Here is a 15701-nt window from a genome sequence, read left to right as displayed (position 1 = left end):
CAACTGGCCTTTTTTCATAGTTTTTATATCTTTTCTCATGCTTTTGAGTATCCTTACCATCATTATTCTGAACTCTATATCTGATAAGTTTCTTATCTCTATTTCATTAGGCCTTCTTCTGGAAGATTCTCTTGTTCTTTTTCTCTCTGTGTGTTTTTTGTTGTTGTTTTTGTTTTGTTTTGTTTTGTCTCCCCATTTTGTCTGACTGTTTGGAGTATGTCTAAGTATTACGTAGATCTGCTATGCCTCTCAACCTCTGGGGCAGGACAACGTCAGATGCTATTTGTAACTGAGCACCCTCTTTGGAGCTATCAGCAATCCACAGCTTGTGGCTTCCTGTGCTGGACTGAGTACCTTTGGAAAGTACCAAATGTGCACCAAGGTTTGCTTTCCCTAGCCCCGGACCCAGTAGGGGATCAAGAAAAGACTCAACACCTCCAGAAATTCACCTCTGTCTGCAGTCTGATTGTTATTCAGTCTTGATTATCCTCAGGCTATCAACCGCAGAGTGGGGCAAGAGGTTTTCCAACAGAGTGGGGCAATTGCTTCCCCTCCAGGCAAAAGCTGCCTGGATGGTAAAGGTCTTCCAGAGAAGGATGTCCTCTGCAGGATGAGGAAATGACTCAGCACAGGAAACTGGTTGCCTTCTGAGCTCTAATCCCAGAGTCCCTAACCCTGGATTCTGCTTACACAGCTCTAGTCCATTCTGCCATCCCTCTGCCATATCCCAAAGTGAGTAACTGCACATGGAATTTTGTGTGTTGGCCCTTTAAGAGGGTGCCTGCATTTCCTGCAGTCTCTACCTGGCCAACAGCAACCCTTCTGCTTTTCACAGCCAGATGTTATGTGAGCACCCTTCTCAGTTCTGCTGCTCTGGGCTGGGGGCCCAGCTTGGGGTTTAGCATCTCGAGTTCTCAGTAGGAATCCCCCTCAGCTGAGATATCCCTCTGGAACTTCAGCTGCTGTCTGTGGAAGCCCAGCCAACCCTTTCATGGCTCCACACTTCCCACCAGTCTCTCTGTAGTCTCTACTTTTTGTCCTTTGTTATCAGGGGTCTCTCCAGCTAGGTGATTATTTAGGATGGTTTTTCTGTTTTTAGTTGTAATTCCAGTTTAGTCCTGGGACAGTATTAGAGTGGCTTCCACTTACTCTGCTGCCATTTTGGAATTCTCTAGCCTATTTTCCATATATAAACACTAAGTAAAGGCAATTAATTAGCTACTGATTATAAGTTTTTCTATACAGAGTATTTCTAATAAATGAGTGATGAGGGAATGAAAAATTAGAATATCACTTTTTTGTAACCCTTGTGAGTGAACAGATCCACCCAGGTAATTATTGTTCAGTGGTGGTTAACATTGCGACAACAGAAAGAAAGAAAAAAAACTCAGATATTATGTTCTTCTTGATGTGCCTATATAACTTATGAAATATTCTTACCAAAAAAATTGAGTCAGAATCTAATCATGCTTTTAGAGCTAGCTACCAGTTTACAGGAAATTCAGGGAAGAGAAACGAGAAACTGTTGAATGAAAACAACAGCCTGCATCAACAAAACTTATTTGCAAGACAAACAACCCATTTTTTTTTTTCAACAAGAAAAAAATTGCAAGGAAAAATTAGAAGGGAGGAGAGAGAAAAAGAAGAAAGGAAGGAATCTATAGATTAAAAGAAATTGAAAGCTAACCTTGCAAAGACTAATATTATCAAGTGTTGGTGAGGATGTGAAGCACTGAGACCTCTCAGACACAGTTGATGGGAATCAAAATCAAAGGAATCACTTTTTAATCATCTAGTAAAGTTAAAGGAACATACCCCATGATCCAGGAATTATAATCCAAAGTATTTACCCTATTTAAATCTTTGTACTTGAGTACCAGGAGACATGGAAGCATATGCTCAGAGCAGATGTATTCCACAAATTAAAATCCCCAAATTAATAATAATTAAATTCCACAATTAAGTGAAATTTGTAAAATCCTGCTGATTACTCATACAATAAAATACTATACAATAGTACAGTAAATTAACTACAGCTCTGTGCAACATGAATGCCACTCAAAAACATTGCTGGTAAAGTAGCCAGACATCAAAAACACAATGTATGGATTTATTTCTATAAATTTCAGTAACAGATAAAATCAAGCAATGGTGTCCATGGATGTATATTTATGTAGATAAATTTTAAAGAAAAGCAAAAATGAATTACCATAAAAGTAGAGGCAGTAATTGCCTTTGAGAAGGGGAACTGCATTTGAGAAGAGATATGCAGGAGGGCTCCAGAGGCTAGCAGTGTTTTATTTCTTGACCCAATATGGGTTTACTTTATATAAAAAAATTAAACTGTTCATTATGTTTAATATACTTTTCTATATGTGTTGTAGTTTGCAATAGAGTATTAAAATGTCAAAAACTGTCTTCAGAAAAAAAAAAAAATCTAGCCTTAAAAAACAAGACAGATTTAAGAGTCGTACTCTACACCCTATATGAAAATTAACTAAAATTTGATAAAAGACTAAACATAAGAGCTAAAACCAAAAAGCTCTTAAAAGAAAAGATAGGAAAAATGCTTCGTGACATTATATTTGGCAATGATATCTTGAATATGACACCAAAAGTACAGGCAACAAAAGTAAAAATAGGTGAACTGGACTACATCAAAATTTAAAACCTCTGTATTTCAAAAGACACAATGAACAGAGCCAAAAGATAACCCATGGGATGGGAGAAGATATTTGCAAATCACATATCTGACAAGGGGTTAATATTCATAATATATAAGGAACTAATAATTAAGAACAAAATACAAATAACCTTATTTTTTTTTTTAAAAAAAGGGGGGGGGGCGAAGGACTTCAATAGAAATTTCTTCAAAGGAAGTATACAAATGGAGAACAAGCACATGAAAAGATGCTCATCATTAGACATTAGGGAAATGCACATCAAAACCACAATGAGATACCACCCCTACACCTATTAGGATGATTACTATTAAGAAACAAAATGAAATAAAAACTAGAAAATAGTTTTTGCAAAGATGTGGGAATATTGGAACCCTTTATTCACTGTTGGTAGGAATGTGAAATGGTGTAGCTGTTAAGAAAACTAGTATGGTGGTTCTTAAAAAGAAAAAAAAATCCCACAAGAATTAACATATGATCTAGTTATTCCAGGTCTGGGTATATATCCAAAATAATTGAAAGCAGGGTCTCAAAAAGTTATTTGTACCCTCATGCTAAGAGAAGCAGTGTGCACAATAGCCAAGAGGTGGAAGCAACCCAAGTATACATCAATAGATAAACACAGTGTGGTATAAATATACAATAGAATATTATCCAGCCTTAAAAGGAATAGAAGTATAATACATGCTACAACACGGATGAATCTTGAGAACATTATGCTAAGTTCAATAAGCCAGTCACAAAAAGACAAAGACTGTCTGATTGCACTTCTATGAGGTACCTAGAGTAGTCAAATTTATAGAGACAGAAAGTAGAATAGTGATTCCCAGGCACCTAGGGAATGGGGGGATGGGGAGTTGTTTAATGGATATAGAGTTCAGTTTTGCAAGATGAAGAGTTCTGGAGATAGATGCTGTTGATAATTGTACAACAATGTCAATGTACTTAACACTACTGAAGGGTACACTTATAAATAGTGAAGAAAGTACATTTTAAGTTATGTATATATACCACAATTAAAAATACCAAGTTTTTAATTTAAAATGATTTAAGAAATAGTCAATTGCAATGCATGAATCTTATCTGAATATTGACTCAAACACACTAACTTAAAAGAACACAAAAATATGAGACAGTTCAGGAAATTTTAATAGTAACTGTATGTTTAATTAATTAAATTATTATGGACTTTCTTTTTGTTGTGATATGTTATTGTGGGTGTCTTTTTTTTTAAAATAACAAGTTCCTGGAGAAACCAAGATGGCATAGGTAAACACCGGAAATTGCTGCCTTGCAAAACCACTTCAAAAATACAACTAAAAGACAAAACGGACATCATCCAGAACCACAGGAAGGCTGGCTGAGTGGAAATTCTACAACTAGAAGGAAAGAGAAAAGCACACTGAGACTCAGAAGAGGTGTGGAAGTAAAGTGCAGAGGTACGGAGGCGCACGCCGAAAGGGCTGGCAACTGAGGATGTGGTGCATATGAAAGGCCTGGCCCTTTGCAACCTGAAAATTACCTAACAAACTGCAGCTGAATCAGAGGGACCCAGAACTTCCAAAAGAAGGTCCAAGGCCACACAGCAGCTTGCATTGCTTCATAGCTGGGCCTCATCTGGGCACCTCCAAACCCCAAACAAAGAAGAGGAATCTCTCCATAGCTCCTGTGGGGTAGCCTCAGGAAGAGGCTAAATTAGCACCTCCTTAAATCCAAGAGCCAGTGTACCAGTGGTCAGAGTGGGACCATCCAATTACAACTCCTCAGATCCATAAGGGACACACTCAGGGGGCAGACTCAGTGAGCACCAAAGCCCCACTGAAGCAAGTCTTGCCCCAGAAGGTTGTCTCCCGCTCAGAAGTTCTCCCACTGCAGACACAGCTTGATTCTCACAGACAATTGGTCTGGAGGTCAATTCCTCCCAGTGATACCTACAACAATCAAGCCTTATCTGCAACAAGACTGTGCACAAAGCCCACAAAGGGGTGCACCAAGAGTGTCCACCTCAGGTAATTGGGGAGGCTGAGCCACTGGGCCCTAAAGGACACCTAACACAGAAAGCCACTCTATCAACACAGGGAAGCATAAAAAATGGGGAGACAAAGAAACAGGTCACAAATGACAGAAATGGAGGAAAGCAAACGACTGGATATAGAGTTCAAAACCACACTTCTAAGGTTTTTTAAGAATTTTCTAGAAACCGTCAATAAATTTAGTGAGGCCCTCAAGAAATCTAGTGCGACCGCTGATAAATTTAGTGAGACCCTCGAGGTTATGAAAAAGGACCAACTAGAAATTAAGCATACACTGACAGAAATAAAGGATATTATGCAGAGTTCCAACAGCAGACTAGAGGATCACAAGAATCAAGTCAAAGATTTGAAATATGAAGAAGCAAAAATCACCCAACTGGAAAAACAAAAAGAAAAAAGAATCCAAAAATATGAAGATAGTGTAAGGAACCTCTGGGACTTCAAGCGTACCAACATTCGAATTATGGGGGTGCCAGAAGATGAGAGAGAGCAAGATATTGAAAACCTATTTGAAGAAATAATGACAGAAAACTTCTCCTACCTGATGAAAGAAATAGACTTACAAGTCCAGGAAGCACAGAGAACCCCAAACAAAAGGAATCCAAAGAGGACCACACCAAGACACATCATAATTAAAATACCAAGAGCAAAAGACAAAGAGAGAATCTTAAAAGCAGCAAGAGAAAGAAACTCAGTTACCTACAAGGGAGTACCCATACGACTGTCAGCTGATTTCTCAACAGAAACTATGCAGGCCAGAAAGGAGTGGCAAGAAATATTCAAAGTGATGAATAGCAAGAACCTACAACCTAGATTACTTTAACCAGCATAGCTATCATTCAGAATTGAAGGTCAGATAAAGAGCTTCACAGATAAGAAAAAGCTAAAGGAATTCATCACCACCAAACCAGTATTATATGAAATGCTGAAAGGTATCCTTTAAGAAGAGGAAGAAGAAGAAAAAGGTAAAGATACAAATTATGAAAAACAAATACACATCTATCAACAAGTGAATCTAAAAATCAAGTGAATAAATAATCTGATGAACAGAATAAACTGGTGAATATAATAGAATCAGGGGCATAGAAAGGGAGTGGACTCACTATTCTCGGGGGGGTGGGAAGGGGTGTGGGGGGTGTGGGAAGAGACTGGACAAAAATTGTACACCTATGGATGAGAACAGTGGGTGGCAGGGGTAAGGGCAGAGGATGGCGTGGGAACTGGGTGGAGGGGAGCTATGGGGAGAAAAAAGAGGAACAACTGTAATAATCTGAACAATAAAGATTTAATTAGAAAAAGTAAAAAAATAAAATAAAATAACGAGTTCTTGTGTTTTAGAGATAAATAGTATATTTATGGTACAATAATTTGATGTCTGGAATTTGTTTGAGTAGATTAGAGCACACTAGATTGGCTATGAACTAATAATTATTAAAGTTAATTGATGGTTACATCAGAGTTCCTTTTACTTCATTATGTATTTTAACATGAATGGTATCTGATATTATTCTTTATTACTGGATATGCAAATAGGAATGATACATTTATCCCAATTTATTCTCAGCCCACAATGACATTGACATGCTTGTTTTCAACCTTGTCTAGCAAATCTGTTGCCTTCTTTCAAGAACCATGGAACTAAGTCGTTCTCTGCATTCCAATTGCTTAGAAGCCAGAAAAAATAGCCATATACCACATGGTACCACCAGTCCCTGTACACAGTCCAGAAATATCATTAGAAAATAGGTAACTAATGCCCATGTCTGTCTGCTGAAGGATAGCCTGTAAGCCACAAAGTGTCAAAAATGGTGGACTGATTATTGCCCTGAAAACAGGACAGCACTGGAGACACTGAGACTGTTTTTTTAGGTTAAATTTATCCATGAAGGAAACAGAGAGGCAATGTTTATACAAAATAGTAGGAAACTGAATGCTAAATACATCATCCAGCTGCTTCAAACCATTGTCCCAAGAGCTAGTTACTGAATAAACAATTAGCTATTTCCTATTATTTATTTCTTTTATATTTGCATTTTAAAGTGTAACATGATAAAACAATTTTGCCTAAATTTCCCCTAATGAATTTTACATATTTGTACTTTTCTATAGTTAAGTATTTCTCTTTTTATAAGTATGATCAGTAAGATTATAAACAAGCTTATCAAACTTCTACCTTTGTTTTGGAATTAAAGTATTGAATGGCTCTAAAAGGCACATTTATTTAAACTTTCCTATAGAGGATTAAAGAAACTAGAAAAATATAATTACAGCTTTATTTAAAATATGTTTTCTCCTTTCTGCAGTCCCTATTTGTACTCTTGCCCTCAGCTTTCAGAATAGTAGGCAATCATTTCTGGCACATGTTACAATTGTAGGACTTTCTTCTGAATCTGATAAAACTCACCTTAAGTGTAATGAAAAGATTGTCTAAACATTTCCTTCTGTTCATAGAGGGAAATTTTTTCCAAAATGGGTTAAATTAACAAAATGGCGATATGTAAAACTGCAGGTCAAAGATATTGAATTCAAGTCATGTCTCGATATCAAAGTTGTTGAGTAACCCAAAGAAAGTCACTGAACCGACTAGAGCTTTGGACTCTTTGTTATATATTGAGAATGTTCCAGAAGATGATCTTTAAGGCACCTTCCAGTTCTAAAATTCCGTGCTTCTTGGAATTAACTCATGCAATTAAAAATGGGTATGACAGCCCTAATCGGTTTGGCTCAGCGGATAGAGCATCAGCCTGCAGACTGCAGGGTCCCAGGTTCTATTCCGGTCAAGGGCATGTACCTTGGTTGCGGGCACATCCCCAGTAGGGGGTGTGCAGGAGACAGCTGATCGATGTTTCTCTCTCATTGATGTTTCTAACTCTCTATCCCTCTCCCTTTCTCTCTGTAAAAAATCAATAATATATATATATATATTTTTTAAATATATTTTATTGATTTTTTACAGAGAGGAAGGGAGAGAGATAGAGAGTCAGAAACATCGATGAGAGAGAATCATCGATCAGCTGCCTCCTGCACATCTCCTACTGGGGATATGCCCGCAACCCAGGTAAAAGCCCTTGACCGGAATAGAACCTGGGACCTCTCAGTCCGCAGGCCGACGCTCTATCCACTGAGCCAAACCGGTTTCGGCAGAAATCAATAAAATATATATTTTTTAAAAATTGGTATGACACAGGATTTATAAATAACTCAAATCCCAATCTCCTCCATCACAGATTTTTATCTACTTTTCCATTCTTTCACCTACTTTAAGTTAAAGACCCTAACTGCAAGTACCACAAAAAAAGATAAATCGCAAAAATGTAGTAGAGCCCAGCCAGTGTGGCTCAATGGTTAAGCATCAACCTATGAACCAGGCAGTCATGGTTTGATTCCCAGTCAGGGCACATGCCCGGGTTGTGGGCTGGATACCCAGTGTGGGGCATGCAGGAGGCATTGATCAATGATTCTCTCTCATCTCCCTCTCTAAAATCAATAAAAATATATATATTTTTTAATATAGTAGAATATAGAAAACATGCAACTTTTTTTAACCTCTGAAAAATGGAGAACTTTCTGTACTGTTTCCATATGCCTGAATTTGCCTTGCTAAATATCAAATAAAATCTCTCAAGCATTTTAAGCAAGTACTAAGTTTTTTCATGCCATCAAGTACATTTTTTGTACTTGTTCATCAAGTACATTCTTAACTGCCTAGATAGAATGTTCATGTTTGATATCAATACCCCAAAATTCAGGAAAGAAATGAATGTTAGGACTTTGGAATCAGAAGACTTCAAGACTCTTTGAATTCAGACTTAAAAACACCAAGAGGTCTGAATTTCAATTTCCTCTTTTATAAAATGGGAATATAATACCTCCCTGACAAGGTCATTTTGAAGATTAGTAAAAAAAAAAAAAAAAAAAAAAAAAAGATGTAAAAGTAACAGCTACATAGCAGATGGTCAATCTATATTTTCTCCCTCATTCCCTTCCTTCCTTCTTTCCAGTATCAAAAAGGCACCCCAAAATATTTGCACCTCAAAAAGGACTTATTTGGATTATATTTAAAAGGGAAGTATAGTCCAATAAGGGAGAGAAAGGGGAAGTTTCAAGATTAATCAACCAAAATAGAAAAAAAAAAACTAGAAAGGCAGATACCAAATGTAAATAGTAGTCATCTTTGGATTGTGGCAATACACTTCCTTCTTATTTTCTTCTTTATTACAATCTATATTTTCTAATTTTCCCACAATGAACATATTATATTCATAATTAAGAATTTTTTTATTTTTTTAGATTTTTTTAAAATAATTTTTATTTCTTGAAGTATTACAAAGAGTATTACATATGTCTCCTTTTTCCCCCCCTTGACATTCCCCCAGCCTCCCCTACCCCCTAGTGTCTTGTGTCCATTGGTTATTCGTATATGCATGCATATAAGTCCTTCGGTTGATCTCTTAACCACCCCCCAAACCCTCCCCAGGCTTCCCACTGTAGTTTGACAGTCTGTTCAATGCTGCTCTGCCTCTGCATCTACCCCTGTTCATCAGTCTATACTGGTCCCCATTATCTGTCCCAACCTCACTGGAGCTGTCCCAACCTCACCGGGGCCGTTTCGTCCTCACCAGGGCCATCTTGACCTCATCGGGGCTGTCCCGACCTCACTGGGGTCATCCCTACCTCACCAGGGCTACCCTTACCTCACCGGGGCCGTTTCAACCTCACCAGGGCCGTCCCGACCTCACAGGGGCTGTTTCAACCTCACCGGGGCTGTTTCAACCTCACCGGGGCTGTTTCAACCTCACCAGGGCCGTCCCGACCTCACTGGTGCCATTTCGGCCTCACTGGGGCTGTCTCGACCTTATCGGAGTCGTCCCGACCTCACCAGGGCCATTCCAATTTCACCGTGGCTGTCTCAACCTCACCGGGGCCCTTTCGGCTTCACCGGGGCCATTTCAACCTCACTGGGGCCGTCTCGACCTCACAGGGGCAGTTTTAACCTCACTGGGGCCATTTCAACCTCACCAGGGCCGTTTCAACCTCACTGGGGCTGTCCCGACCTCACTGGGGCCGTTTTGGCCTCACCGGGGCCATCTCAACCTCACCGGGGCTGTCCCAACCTCACCGGGGCTGTCCCGACCTCACCGGGGCAGTCTCGACCTCACCGGGGCCATTTCTACATTACCGGGGGCATCCCGACCTCACCGGGGCCGTTCTGGCCTCACTGGGGCTGTTTCAACCTCACCAGGGCCGTCCCAACCTCACTGGAGCCGTCCTGACCTCACCGGGGCCGTCCCAACCTCACCGGGGGCATCCCGACCTCACCGGGGCCATCCCCGCCTCACTGGGGCCATTTTGGCCTCACTAGGGCCATCCGGACCTCACTAGGGCTGTCCCGACCTCACCGGGGCTGTATCGGCCTCACCGGGGCTGTCCTGACCTCACCGGGGCCGTCCCAGGCTCACCAGGGAAACACAAAGCTTGGCACTCTGTCCCCTGCTGGTTGGCTCTCCACCAGACAAAATCTCCAGGCGTTCCTGGTGGCTGAACATCTAGCACACCTGCTTGGACTTCGCCCTCCACCAAATGCACAGACTGCCCGTCTGGTCCCACGCGAGACTGGAACCAGTGGGCGTGCTTGTGCGCCTGCTGGTAGAGCGGTTCCACATCGGCCCCGGCCTGCCCTGAACCCAACTTCATCCCCTGAGTATGTCCCTCCCAGATGCGAGGAGCCGAAATCTGCAGCCTGCTGGGTTGGGCTCTGTACTTGGTGTCTCTGCACATCCTACTCAGTCTCAATGCTCTTCTTTCTTTCCTTCCAGTTGTAGAGCTTCCACTGGGCCAGCTTTCCCATGGTTCCGTATGATAGCTGTTTGTCCTATAGTTGGTAGTTTCAATGTTGTTGTGTGAGGTAGCACGCACAGGTCTATACCTTACGCTGCCATTTTGGTTCTCCTGGGTCTGCTTCTTGAGTGTGTCTCCCATGGGTGCGAGGAATTGAAGTCTGCGATTTGTTGGGTTAGGGTGCAAAAGCGCAGGTGGGTCTTTTTGTGCCCCTGGCACAGCTTGGATGGGGATGTAAATTGATTAGGGCTGGGTCTCAGGGAGTCGCCAGGGTGGAGCAAATAGCAATGGCGTCTCCGTGGCTCCTCGCCTCTCTGGGGCTCTGGGACTTCGTGTCCCCCAGTGCCGGCGAGCAGCTGTGCGACAGAGCCTCCCTCGCTTTCTGACGGCTGCAAGGCCATGCCACCTCTCCCCGTAGGGTCTGGGGCCTCATGATCCTGCCCGAACCAGCTCAGTGGATTCAAGAGTTTGTAAAAGCGCAGGCATTTCCTCTTGTGCCTCTGGCATAGCCTGGATGGGAAGGTAAATTGAGTAGGGTGGGGTCTCAGGGAGTCTCCAGGGCGGAGCAAATAGCAATGGCGGAGTCTCCGCGGCTCCTCGCCTCTCCGGGACACCGGGACTTCACGTCCCCCAGTGCCGGCAAGCAGCTGCACAACAGAGCCTCCCTCGCTTTCCAACCACTGCAAGGCCGTGCCACCTCTCCCTGTGGGGCCTGGGGCCTCAGAGACCCGCCCCGAGCAATCCGATTGAAAAAAATCCGCGCATCCAGTTGCAGCCCGCCTGGTGTGCGACTGTGTACCTCTGTTTTTGGCGCCTCTATAGCTCCTACTCAGTCTCACTGCATTTCTTTCTTTCCTTCCAGTTGTAGAACTTCCACTGGGCCAACTTCCCCATGGTTCTGAATGGTGGTTTTTTGTCTTATAGTTGGTAGTTTCAATGATGTTGTGGGAGGCAGCACGCACAGGTCTACTCCCTACGCCGCCATCTTGGTTCTCTCCATAATTAAGAATTTTAAATAAAATTATACAAACCTACCTGAATCCATTAATCAACTGAATATCACTTCCTATTGATGTGATTCAATAGAAAGATTATAGCACAGCCACTGAAGTATTCTTGTCTAAATAAATCACCTAAATTAAATCCTTCCTCCAGATCAGGTTACAAAATAAAATACAGGGGATATGGGCACATTTAATATGACACCCTGGAATCTCAATCAGAAAAATCCAAAATTTGGGAAATTCAATAGGACATATGACCCAACTTTTTAAACAATAAATATAATGGAGTGGAGATGGAGAAGAAATTATAGATTAAAATGGACTTAAGGGCTATAGCAACCAAATGCAAAGTGTGGACCTTGCTTGAATCTCAATTCAAACAAATCCTATATAATAAAAGGGTAATATGCAAATAGACCAAATGGTAGAACAACCGAACAACCAATCAAAGTGTAATATGCCAATGATATGCTAAGGCTGCTCAACTGCTCACTATGACATACACTGACCACCAGGGGGCAGACAGTTGGCCAGTCACTATAACTTGCACTGACCACCAGGGGACAGATACTCCAACTGGTAGGTTAGCTTGCTGCTGGAGTCCGGCCGATTGGGACTGATTGAGATGGGCCAGACATGCCCTTGTGCCCTCCCGTGGTCCCTCCCCAACCCAATTGTGCATCCTTGGGGTCCCTCAGCCTGGCCTGAGCCCTCTCGCAATCTGGGACCCTTAGGGGGATGTCGGAGAGCCGGCTTCAGCCCGATCCCACAGGCCACTCCCCTTGGGAGGGCGCCAGATGCAGGGCTCATGGCTGGCAAGTGCTGCTGCGGCAGTGCAAGCCTCTCTCGATTGAGATTGATTGGGCACGAGCCTGTGGCAGGCAGAGTGAGGCCAAGATGAGCAGGAACAGCAGGTAAGAGCTGCAGGCAGCGTTGGACTATGGGTTTCGGCCTGATCTCTGCAGACCACCCAGACCCCACCTGTGCACAAATTTGTGCACTGGGCCTCTAGTCAAGTATAAAAAGACATTTTTGAGCCAACCGAGGAAATCTAATCACAGATTTAGATGACAAAAAGAATTTCTGTTAATTTTGTTAAGGTTGAGATTAAGAGTATTATAATTTTGTTTTTAAAAAAGATATGTACTGCAGTATTTATGGGTGAAATTGTTAAAGGAGGGGAGCTAGCCTCATCTCTCCCAGCTGCTATTGGGGTTGGAATTCTTATAATATTCTGAGAAAAGGAATTTTCTGAGACTTGTAAGGGATGATAAGATATAGCAGAAAGTTTTATTTCTGTGGAATTATACCCCTATGTTTTCAAAGTCTCATTTGCCTTAGTCCAGTCATGGAAGAAGTGTAGCTGGGGTTTTGGTAGAGCTAGAAGCAAAGCCATGTTGGAGAAGTTCAGCATCAGGCTAGCTGCAGTCCATTAGTCCATTGTGAGGAATCTGCATGGCCATGGGCCATTTAGGTGAATGCAAGAGAATCAAGAGAGCACATCCTGAGCACCAAGAGCCCCAAGAGTCCCGAAATTACAAGAGATCAAACTCCTTTGGGCAGGGGATTATATATTCCAAATCTTCAAGTGTTTGCAGTGGCCATGCCCATCTGGCCAACGATCTCTGTCCCCATGTGAGATTGACAAGCAAATAAATATCTTCTGTATGTCACCCCAACTTTTCTGGGCATGTGTCTACCTTTTCTATGTGGTTCCCTCCCCCACTGTTTTGCAGGAAACATTCCTATAATGTCTGGCCTTCCCTTTGCTCCTTTTCTGTTATTAATAATTAGTTAATTACAATGGTACCATTATGATATAATACTTGAGAGTTGCTTTAAAATTTTTCAGCACAAATAAAACTAATAAAATAGGAGGGAATAGATGAAATGAGAAAGATGAGATATTGCTAATTGATAAAACTGAGTGATGGTCTCAAGAGAGCCACTAATGTTTCTACTTTTGTGTTTATGTTACAAAATTTCCATAACAAAAAGTCAAAGATGCATATGATCTTTAAAAAACAAAAAGGTAGTGGTTGGTGGGCAAATGTCTCTTCTGTTTCTGCTCTCTCCTTGCTGTACTCTGTGCCTGGTCCTCTGTTCTGATCACATACCAGGAGACCATACAATCTGTACATCTAGGAATGGCTATGTGGGTTAATAATATTGAAAATGTGGTTCAAAGTCATTACCAAGAGATCTGGGGTTTTTAACAATGATTGCAGGAAGGCTATGGCTTCTGGGTAAGGTATGACTCACAGAAGGGACCTTCCATTTTCTGGCCACTTGGATATTTGTAACATCATTCACAGACCATACAAAATATCAACTTAAGCCCTAGCTGGTTTTGCTCAGTGGATAGAGCTTCGACCTTTGGACTGAAGGGTCCAGAGTTTGATTCTGGTCAAGGGCGCATGCCTGGGTTGTGGGCTCGATCCCCAGTAGGGGGCATGCAGGAGGCAGCCAATCAATGATTCTCATCATTGGTGTTTCTCTCTCTCTCTCCCCCTCTTCCTTCCTCTCTGAAATCAATAAAAATATATATATTTTAAAAATACAATACAAAGGCTCTAATTGGTAGGAGTTGATGTAACATGAGATCAATTATGGCCTTGTAATCAGTCCATCGTAAGACCTTTGGTTTTTATTCTGAATAAAAATATTGAGATTTGAGCAGAGGAGTGACATGATGTCACTGAGATTTAGAAATGATCACTCTATCTGCTCTGTTTAGAATAGGTTCTAGGGGCCAATACAGAAACAGAAAGACCAGTTAGGTTATTAGACTAATCCAAGCAAGAGATGATAACGCCTTTGATTAGAATGTTAGCAACAGAGAGAGAAGTAGCTGAATTCCTGATAATCTGTATTTTGAAGGTAGAGTGCACCACATTTACTGATGGATTTGATGTGAGGTTTATGAAAAAGAGGAATTAAGGATAACTCCACAATTTCAGCCCGAGAGACTGGGAAAAAAAAAGAAAAGAGTTAAAGAAACCATGGAAGGGTTAGGTTTGAAGAGAAAATCAAGATTGGCTTTGAATATGTTAAATCTGATCTGCATGCTGGACAAGAAAAATGGGGATTTGAGAAGATAGCCACATATACCTTATGGTGAATTTAAATGAGAAGGCAGAAGTTTATTTGAAGGGATAAGTTATATATCTAGCTTGATCTTCAATTCTAAAACAATGGGAAATTAAAATGTGTAAGTTGTTGTGTTTATTGTTTAAGTTATGATTATAAATCTAATCACAGTTAAATCATTAAACAAAGATTTTTTTAATGAGCTGTCCACAAAACACTGTACATGAATGTTCATAGCAACTTTATTCATAGTAGCCAAATATTGGAAACAACCAAAATATTCACTTGCAGGAGAAATGATAAACAAATTGTGATATATTTAAGAAGTGATATATTACTCAGCAATTGCAAAGAAAGGAATTCATGCAACAACACGGAAGAAGAATGGCAGAAATGTTGAGAGAAAAAAGCCAGACTAAAATATTACACACTGTATGATTCCATTCAAACAAAGTTCAAGAACAGCCCCAAACTAATATATGGCCATAGAAACCAAAAAGTAGTTGCAATAGAGGGAGGAGGAGTTGATTGGAAAGGGACACAAGAAAATGTTCTGGGGTGATGAAAATGTTCCAGATTGTTAACGTGGATGTATAAAATTGTCAAAATTAATTGAATTGAATATTTATGTGCATTTTATTGCAAGTAAATTCTGTCTTAAATACACAACAAAACATGAGCCACTACTGAAAGAATAATACACAGAAAAATCTCTGCTAAAAGTAATTAATCTAATTGAGCACAAAGTTTAGCTCCAAGTTTCCTGACAACCAAGGCAAAAGGGAAACAAATTATTTAGTTCTGTTATCTAATATCAGTATATATTAGGAGAGAACATATTTTAACACTAAATTTAAGAATATTTAGATAAGAAATACTAGATATTAGGTAACATTTTCACTAGCACTTTCATAAAAGTTGAAGGAACATTTTCATCTTCTACAAAAAGAAACTTCAACTTTTATAAAAATTGAAGGCTCATTTTTATTTCTATCACTTCTCAACCAAAGCTGAGAGCCATGGTTCTATGAAGGCATTTCTGTGGAGAGCTAAAT

This window comes from Myotis myotis, unplaced genomic scaffold, assembly GCF_014108235.1.
Source record: "Myotis myotis isolate mMyoMyo1 unplaced genomic scaffold, mMyoMyo1.p scaffold_m19_p_3, whole genome shotgun sequence".
NCBI lineage: Eukaryota > Metazoa > Chordata > Mammalia > Chiroptera > Vespertilionidae > Myotis > Myotis myotis.
Note: the sequence above shows the minus strand (reverse complement) of the source record.